General features: G+C 37.1%; 1 long non-coding RNA gene across 2 annotated transcripts; it reads right to left on the minus strand.

Moving 5' to 3' along the window:
• Nucleotides 7,537-10,237, minus strand: LOC107641852. Of its 2 annotated transcripts, XR_002362896.1 has the most exons (4): nt 9,729-10,237; nt 8,883-8,954; nt 7,923-8,036; nt 7,537-7,831 (listed from the first exon to the last, which is right to left on the minus strand). It is a non-coding gene; the product is annotated as an uncharacterized LOC107641852 (long non-coding RNA). The 2 variants fall into 2 exon arrangements; XR_001620462.2 differs by lacking the exon at nt 7,923-8,036 and having other exon boundaries at nt 9,729-10,235.

Consider the following 10,388-nt stretch of genomic DNA (forward strand, 5'->3'; position numbering starts at 1 on the left):
CAACCTCCGGATTCTTATGGGTATAATCCTAATCCTAATGCATATCAATCTAATGGATGTGGTGACCCTTATTGTGATTGTTAACAACCACCACCACATGCCTATGAACCACCCCCTCAACATGACTTTGAACCACCTTACTCACAAGCCCCCTACCACCAAACACCTCCATATGGCCCTAATCCTTATCCACCCTACCAACCACTTTATGAACCATATGAACCATACATAGAACCACCACAATTCCAACACAACCACTCTCAAGAACCACCTCAATATACACCAACTCCATACCCTTACCAAAATGAACAACCTTCTAACTATAATGCCTTCCCCTCAAACAATGAACCCTCTCTCCCACCACCACCCCCGATGAAGCCCTCATGCTAGAACTAAGAGATCTTGACTCTCAACTCCAAAGGCAACAAGAGGGGATGGAAAATGAGTTTAAAGAGCTAGGAGCCAAGATGGCTACCCTAGCAGAAGCCGTTAGCAATATGGTCTCCTCCCGCCTAAACCTATGCGATCTAGGAACTCCCATTGTTAAATGTGGAGAAGCAATTAAGGAGAATAGTGAGGGAGTGAATTTAGAGCTTCAATGTAAAGAAGAGGAGTTGAAGCAAGAATTGCCACAAGGGGAGAAAGTTGAGACAATTGAGCCGGAAGAAATGGTTGAAAACCTAGGAGATGTTGGAAGTCCATGGGAAGTAGCATTAGAGAGCCCTCTTTCAAGAAGCTTGATATTGATGTTGAGGAGGGTGTACAACCTCCAAGACATATCATGGTGAAAAACTTTGAAGAGGTTGACCAAGAGATGGATTCAATCATTGAGGAATTCTTATGTACAATTGAATCATCTCCCATTGGGCTTGACATGGAGATTAAAGAAGAAGACACCCACCTCCCATACCCTTAGTAAACAATGAAGAAAAGATTGAATTGGAAGGAAGCTACCAAGAGGAAGAGGTTGAGCAAGAAGCAAGCTCCATCATTGAAGATGATTCCACACCAACCAATGAGTCTCTTAGAATTGATGAATCTCTTTTATTGTGTTGTGAAATTGATGACAAGGAGGACCATGCACAACCTCCGACACATGATTTGAGCAATGAAGGGTGTATAGAAGAAGTTGGTGAGCAAGGAATTGAAGTTGAAGAAGCTTGCAAGGAGGTGGAGGTAGTCAAGAAGGAGCACAAGGGTGTAGACCTCGCATTGGCTAAGTGTGGGGAGGTCCCCCTTCCTAAGTCACCATCATCCAACACAACATTCAAGTGGGTAAAATTCTTATCCCTAAGCTTTGCTTTCTCACTTAAATATGGTTTGATTGAAAATGATGGTCAACTTAGAGCTCTTTGTGGAGTTAAAAGTAGGAGAGAGTTGTGTAGTGGTTGGACACATCACTCTAAGTTCATGATGGTTGCATGCTCGAAGTTGAATGGCAATGGTTGGTGTAGAACCAAATTTCATGGGTCTAGGAGAATGTTTGGGTGCTTAATTGAGAATTATAAGGTCATGCCACCCAATTGGAATCATGATGATCAATTTGAAGATGGGTGTCAAAACAAAGTGTGGGATCCCGGATCGCACAAGGAGAATCAAATTTGGGAGCCCATGGCTTGTGTGGAACTTCATCAAGGCTTGGAGTTATCATCTTTGAAGACTAAAGCTTATTGGAGATTCAAGCATTGGTGGATGTTCAAGGATAGCTTCAAGCACAAGCCACCTTAAGAGGAGCTCCCCATAAGTCCAACTTAAGGACAATAAACAAAAGTGCTAGGTGGGAGACACCCCACCATGGTAAATTCTTTTCATTTTTCCCTTTTGTACATATTGGTAATTAGTTTAATTTCATGTTTTGTTAAGCTTGTTGAGTATAATTGGTAGTTTAGTAGGCTAAATAAGGTTTTATGGTATTTTGGTAGTTGTTTGGAGGTTTAGAATGCTTGGATTGGTGCCAAAAACATAAAAAAAATTTTGAAAAACAGAGCACCATCCACGTGTACGCGTGCATTAAGCATTTTCACCCCTCCACACGCATGCACCATGTGCGCGTACGCGTGGATTGAAAAATTCATCCCTCCATATATTGACCCGAGAGTTGCGCCTACACTGCGCCAACACCATGCCTGAGGCACAAATCAACCCGCGCGTACGCGTCCTTGAAGCTAATTGCGCAAGGCGCGTGCTTGCACGCTGTGCGCGTGCTTGCACGCTGTGCGCGTGCGCGCCGATAGCGCCACCTGCCCTCCTAGTACATGTTCCAGAGAGTTGGGCCAACCTTGGGCTGACACTGTACCCCGCGCATAATCTCACCCACGCATGCGCGCACCTGGCGCGTACGCGCCCTTCGGCCAAACTACGCATCGGCGCGTAAGCGTGCATGACGCGTCCTCGCCGGTAAAAAAAAGAGTTTTTTTCTCATCTTCCATTTTCTTTTGTCCATTGCATTCGTATACTTTTATTCTTTGCATTTTCATTTTGTTTTTATGGCTTGTTTTTACCTTCTTTTTTTTTTGAGCTTCTTATTTTAATAATGGTGTTGAATGCTCTTACTCAATTGTTGAGAATTTCTTGGTTAATCTTGGTGCTTCTTGACTTGTTTGATATTGTTGGGTGATGAAACTTTTAAATCAATGCTTAATCTTGTATGACTCTTATATTCTTTGTGCATTGATATGAACTTGCATGCCTTTTATGACCCACTCTTTCTAGTTAAACTTGATGCTTTTGAGTGCTCTTCATGCCTTGACTTTACTCTTGCATCAAGTATTAATTGATATGCCCTTTGCCTATATTGCTCTCTCACTTATATGCGTAGCTAACATGTAGTGAGAACCTTACTTTTATTTGGCATTAGCCCTCGCCTATGTTTTATTTGCTTTGATATCTTTGTTGTAGGCTTAATTTTCTTTCTTTTTTTTCCTTTTAGGTTGGCCACCAAGAAGGAAAGGAATGAAAAAGCTTCAAATGGGGCAACGAACTAGTCCTTCCGCACAACCTTTTGGAGGAGCTCATCAATTGTAGCAACCCGTCCATCTTGCTCTTCTTTGCATGCACCGAGGACGGTGCAAATTTTTAAGTGTGGGGAGGTCGTCCGACCGACCTCCATGGGTAAAAATTTCCCTTTCAACACCAAATTTTTTAATTTTTATCTTTGTTGGTTAGTTGTTGTATTGCATGATAGATTGCATGTTAGTTAGAATTTGTATATATTTTATTACTTCTTTTTATTTTAGGACTACTTGGTTAGGGTGATGATTTCTTTTCCAAGACAACTATTTTTAGGGCACCCTACCAATTTGAAAAAAAAAATTGTTGAACTTGCTTGAAGAATTTATTTTGGAACATGGTTTTTGAGTTAAGAACACAAGCATGTGAGTTTTGAGCCAAATTGTGTGGTTACATCTTATAACCATTTATTTTCCATTCTTATGTGCATTGTTCTCTTTCTATGATTGTAATCTTTGATTTGTTTGATTCTTTATGTCTATTATTCCGTGTATACATGCATTTATATGATTGAGGCCATCATTTAATATAGCTCACTTACCCAAATAGCCTACCTTTCATCAACCATTGTTAGCCAATTTTGAGCCTAATTAATCCCTTTTATTCTTAATATTAGCACATCATTACCCCTAAGTGAAAAATAATAAATATCCCTTAATTTGGATCTTTGATTAGCTTAGGCTAGTGAGGGTGTGTATCATTTGGGTATGAGAAACTTGGGACATTGGTTGAGGTAAAAGTGTATTTTGTATTTTTGTTGAAAATCATGGGATTGGGTATATATTCATGCACCATATGTAAAACCATATGCATTGATACATTTGTATATACTTTAGAAAAAAATGATAAAGAAAGAGAAAAAGAACATATATATATATATATAAAAGAGAAAAAGAAATAAAAAGGGGACAAAAATGCCCCAAAGTAAAGTTCAATAAAAATCAATGCATATGGAATGTTAATTAAGGAGAATGCATGAGTATGTGAAAAAAAATGGGAATCATGGATAGCTAGGTTGTGTATTAGAATTGTATAGGTTGTTATATGTGTTAGGTGAGAGCTTAGACTAATCAAAGATGCAAATTTCAAGCTTACTTGACCATATACATCCCTACCTTTACCCTAGCCCCATTACAACCTATGAATAAGTCCTCATGATGAATGTATGCATGCATTGAATAATTGTTGAATGTTAGATGAAAAATAAATAATGGAAAGCATGATTAAAAGAGAATTGAGTGGATCGACCCTATACACTTGAGTGACTAGAGCGGATACACTTCCGGTGAGGGTTCGATGCTCAATTCCCTATTCCCGGCTTTCATGAGCTTTCTTCTTGCAAGTCTATTTGAACTTCATTTTGATATTTGAATTGGTAGGATTCATGAATTGTCATATGATCTTAGCCCTACTTGTTCATATATGTTCTTGGGGATTGATTTACTTTTAACCAAGTAGGTAGAATCATTTTGCATTTAGTTGCATTCATATAGATATGTTTATATAGTTTCTTCGCATTGAATAAATGTTCATACCCTTTCTTATCCTTCTTTATTCTTAGCATGAGGACATGCTTAGTTTAAGTGTGGGGAGATTTGATAAACCCCAAATTTGTGATTTATCTTGTGCTTAATTTGGGAGATTTTATCACATTTTCCCACATTTATTCAATGAAATAGTATGGTTTTGCAATTCTCCCTTGATTTGTGCTTAAATGTGAAAACATGCTTTTTAGGCATTAAAATAGCTAAATTTAACTCACTTTAATTCCATTCGATGCCTTGATATGTTTGTTAAGTGATTTCAGGTTCATAAGGCAAGTATTGGATGGAAGAAGTGAGGAGAAAAGCATGCAAAGTGGGAGAACTCATGAAGAAATGAAGGAACCGCGCGCAAAGCTGTCAAGCCTGACCTCTTCGCACTCAATCGACCATAACTTGAGCTACAGAGGTCAAAATGAGGCGATTCCAGTTGCGTTGGAAAGCTAACATCTGAGGCTTCAAAATGATATAAAATTTGCTATAGTTACCTGACGTCTAGGGATGCGGACGCGCACTATACACGTGCGCACCGATGGAGCAGCATGGGTCCACTTTGGGCAACTCGTTGGGGGCAATTTCTAGCTCATTTTGGGCCCAATCCAACTCATTTCTGATGCTATTGAACCCAAGGATTGAGGGGGGGGGAATGAACCAAGTAGTCATAGTTTAGTTTTCATCATATTTTAGAGTAGAATTCTAGAGAGAGAGGCTCTCTCCTCTCTCTAGATTTAGGATAGAAATTAGGGTAAAGTTAGGTTAATCACTCTCAAATTTCTCTTTCATTTATTGTTTTGATTTCAATTCTCTTTATATTTTAGTGTTCTATTGTCTTAATCTTCTTATTTTCTCTTGTTAATTTCTTGTTTTGCTCTCTTTTATGTTATAAATAATTGTTGGATCACAATTTCTGTTAATGCAATTTTATGTTTTCATGTTTCTTTTATGTTTATCTTAGTTGTTATTGTTGATTTCTTGCTTATGTTAGTTATGGATTTTATTAATTCTTGCATGTGGTGATGTTTACTTTTCTTGCACTCTAGGTGTTTGTTAAAATGCTTTCACTAGTTTTTGAGTAGTTTCCTTTACTCTTGGCCTAAGCTAAGGGAATTGAGTGACCTTGAGTCATTGGGTCTCATTGAATTGGTGATTTGAGAACCCTTGGTGATCAATTTGATATCTATTGACACTAACCCACTACTAATCTAATTATTAGATAGGTTGGGACTTATGGGTTGATGTGATCAAGCCTATTTGACATACCTCAAGCTTAGGAGTAGATATTACGTACTTAAGGCTTTTGGAGGTAGACTTAATAGGTTGGCCTCTCATAATTATCAATATTTGGTTTGTAGACAAGAATGGTGATCTCAATTTCCCATGTCTTAGCCAAGAGTTTTTTCCATTTCTTTTATTAGTTCTTATTATTTTACTTTCTTGTCATTTATTATATTTTCATTCAATTTCCAAATCAAACCCCCTTGCATCTTCATAGCCAATAATTGATCACTTTATTGCAATTCCTCGTGAGACGATCCAGAGTCTAAATACTTTGGTTAATTTTTATTGGGGTACTTGTGACAACTCAAATTTTTTATGTAAGAATTGTTTGTTGGTTTGGAGCTATGCTTACAATGAAGTTCTTATTTCTATGAGAGAAATTCTAGACCATCACAACAATTCGAGCATCAGTCACGCGTACACGTCACCCACGCATACGCGTCGCTGCTAGCTTCTCAAAACATCATTTTCTTGCATTCCTTCCACTTTTGCATGCTTCCTTTCCGTCCTCTAAGCCATTCCTGCCTTATAAACCCTGAAAATACTCAGCAAACATATCACGACATCGAATGGTAATAAGAGGGGATTAAAATTAGCAAAGTTAAGGCCAAAGAAGCATGTTTTCAATCATAGTACAGAATTAGGAAGGGAAATGTAAAACATGCGAATTATATGAATAAGTGTGAGAATAATGGATAAAATCTACTAAATTAAGCAAACCTTGTGTCTTGATGCTCTCTTTTTTCCCACTCTAAGGGTTTTTTAATGAGGCATCAATACAAGGGCTAGGGGTACTCAATCCCCTAGTTCCATGTAAAGGGATTTCCCTTCCTTTATTGAGAACATTTCATATTCTCTGTTTAGCATGTCTATTCTGGTCTTCTTTACTAGGGTAGTGCCTTCATGAGTGATTTGAAGTTTGTCCCAGATTTTATTTGTCGTTGTGCATCTTGATACCCGTTGGTATTCCTCGAAGCTGATCGCACAGTTGAGCAAGTTGATAGCTTTGGCGTTGAGCTCCACCTTTTTTCTATCTTCTTCAGTCCAACTGGCTTCACCCTTAAGAGAGACCACACCATCAGCTCATGTAGTGGTTGGAAATTGAGGACCTTCCACTACAACAAATAAGGGTTTTCGCAACGGTCAAAAACCGTTGCCATAGATCGGAAAATCGTTCCTAAAACTTTAGGCAACGCTTTGGCAACGGTTTTTTACCTGTGGTATATGCAGCCGTTACCAATGCTCAAAGGCAACGGTTTTTTATCTAAAGCAATGGCAACTAAAAAACCGTTGCCATAGTTACTAGCATAGACAACAGTTTTGACAACAATTTTTAAAGAACGGTTTAGAACCGCGCGTTACTGAATAGGCAACGGTTTAAAACCATTGTCTTTTATGATGTAACGGTTTAAAACCATAACTGAATAGGCAACGGTTTTAAGCTGTTGTAGTTTTATTATTCACAAAGACAATGGTTTAAAAGCATTGCCTTTGGTGTTTCTTTTTGCAACAATTTTAATTGCATGCCATTTTGTAGTTGTCTTTGACAACGGTTTTAACACCATTGTCTTTTGTGACTTTTCACAACGGTTTTTTGTAATTATATAATTCTTTATTTACAATAGTTTTGTCATATTGCATTGAAATTAGTTCCAACTATTTTAATTTAGTGTCGATAAATAAGTTTAACTATTTGAATCAAATCACTAAAAAAGCTAATTGAACATTTACCATTAAATTTGATTTACAGACAAATTTTTGTGTCACTGAAGTTTGATTAAAGAAAAATATACATAATAAAAAAAAAGTAAAACTCATTGCTTTGCATCATTTTACAACTTAAAATGCACCAAACTAAATTCAAATCCAAATTAGAATTAATTAATTCATTATTTGCACACTCAAAAAACTTAAAAGTTTAAAATCTATACACGTTGACACTAGCTAAGCCATTACCGACTAAGAACCTGCTGCAGCAAGTAGCATTCTCAATCAACATGTAACTGCGAAAGTAATTAAAAGAACATTGATTAGCATCAAACAAAATGCAAACTACAAGAAGCAAAGAAGAGAAACATGCAACACAAAGCATACCACAACTGATATTCAGCAACATCGTTTGCTCTCTCTTTATCTATTGAGGAACTCCTAAGGACTTGGCTCTTAGAAGAGCCGCAAAATTTGTTTCCAAGTCGCAGAATTTTGTCCCTAAATATTTACCATGATTTAAATACTCATTTTGTGAAACACTAAGACATCCATTGAGATAATCAACCAACTAGAAATTAAACCAACTAGCAATTAAGAAACAACCATTAACATTAACATTATGCTCAATAAAACAACTTAGCTTAATTTCAAACTAAATTGAATTAATACAAAACTTCTAGCTTAACTTTTTACACAGAGAGAATATGTTCAACTAAATGACTCTTTTAATTTCAAACTAAATTGAATTAAAACAAAAGTTCTATGCTTAACTTTTTACACAAAGAGAACATATTCAGCTAAATGACTCTTTGATTTATAATAGAAAATAAGCTTAATTTCTCCTAACATTGCTTAGAACAAAATCTCATTAAAGAGAAAAAAATCAATCAACAAAGTAACTAATGACAAAACAAGGTCTACCTGTTTTGTTCTCAATTGCAAATGACAGGATTTAACATACCTAACCTAACCCAACCCTCTTTTCATGAATTGAAAGAGATGTTGGAGACTTGGGAGTACATAATGGTTTTAACAGTACTTACTATAATAAGATCTATAATCCCTATGAGAGGACTCGAATCCATTTACAAACTCCAAAGTGGAAGCCACAAAAAATATAACGTAGTCCATAATTCTTTAAGTCAAGTCTGATACCTTACATCATAATAAAGAAAAGTTTAATCCATGAACTATCTTCAAAGAAATAAAAAATAAAAAAGGCATGGTAAATTTGGCAAAGATGTCATCAATATAGAAGTCATAGTATTATACATAACCAAGCCTTAAAATTATCATACTTCACATCGGAAGAACAAAGTAAGAAGTCTAGTTTCTTTTGATTACCTTCAACTCCTTCTCAGAAGCAATGTCATGAGCCAATAATAGCTTCCTCACTCTATCAATTGGATCACGCTCCTATAATCATATTAACCAAGAGAAAAATTTGAGAAAGAACTCCATGATATTAAAATAACAGCACATTATATGCTTTGCTCAGTAGTGTGACAAACTTGTCTCTCATTGAAAATCTCGTCACATGTACGGTATGTGCTGCCAGGATCAGACATAGAGTGCCCGTAGTATCTATAGGTGTCCATTTCAAAAATCTTTACAAAATAATCAAGAATACAAGAAAGCAATCAGAGTAAAGCAAATACCAAACTTTGATAATTTAATCAAAACTACACAAATGCTAGAAAGTATTAAAGTTAATGCAATCCTATATGCAGCACTTGGGTTGAGAAAGCCCAATCTTACCTTATATACAAAAGTAAGCTTTAATTCAGAGATCAATACGTACATTCATGTCTGATGGCTACAAAATTTTCATGGTTAATTCGATACCACTTATAAGTTCTTTCAGAGATCTAGTTAGCAAATCAAAATCATAACAGTATTATAACAAATTAATATTAAAATCAAAACAAAATCAAAGCAGCATTGCCAGAGAACCAGTTTAAATCAATATTAAAATCAAAATAAAATCACAACAGCATTTCCAAATTACCAGTTACCAAATCAACATCAGAACAACATTATACCAAATCAACATTAAAATCAATATTAGGCGACAGCAAAGTAACTCGTAGCAACAGTTCAGTTAACATAAACACTTTAACAATAACCCTCACAGCAACAACGGGATAACTTAGGCGAGCAAAGAGAAATCAGAAACAGGGTAAAGCTCACCAGTACAGTGGCGAGTTGCAGCTGAAACAGAGTAGCGATCCAAATACCAACGGCGGCACACAGCTCAACAGTGACGGCGAACCTAACCCCGCCAGCGACGGCTTGGCAGCAACAGAGGCAACCTCCTCCTCCCTCATCGTGTTTCTCTCTCCGCGCGAACCTTTTCTTTCTCTTCGAGCTCTCTGGCAGCAGTGATGGGAGGTGCGACGGCGACGACGAGCTCGACGGTCAGGACCTTCAGCGGCGGTGATGGAGTCCTCGACGATGGTGGCTACTCCTCTCTCGTGCACACTCTTCTCCGTCTCCACACCCTCCGGTTCGCGCGACAATGGCGGCGGCTCCATGGAACGGCGGTGGCAGGCGGGCAGGGTGCAGTGACGGCGTGCTCTTCTCCCTTTCCTTCCCTTCTTCTTCCCCGATTCCCCCTTCTTCTCTCTTTTCCCTTTCTTTCTTTTCCCCTTTTCCTTCTGTTTCCTTTTCTGTATGTGTGTCTAGGAATTTAAGATAACAAAGTTAGGAATTTTGTGAAATTGGGATTTTATTTGATAATTCTAGAATTAGGATAAAATATATACTAGTAATATAAGAATTTTAGAAAATATTTGAGATAAAATAATAATATAGAATTTAAATTTAATACTGTAAAGATTACTTTAAAAT

Source organism: Arachis ipaensis, chromosome B05 (assembly GCF_000816755.2).
Source record: "Arachis ipaensis cultivar K30076 chromosome B05, Araip1.1, whole genome shotgun sequence".
Lineage (NCBI taxonomy): Eukaryota > Viridiplantae > Streptophyta > Magnoliopsida > Fabales > Fabaceae > Arachis > Arachis ipaensis.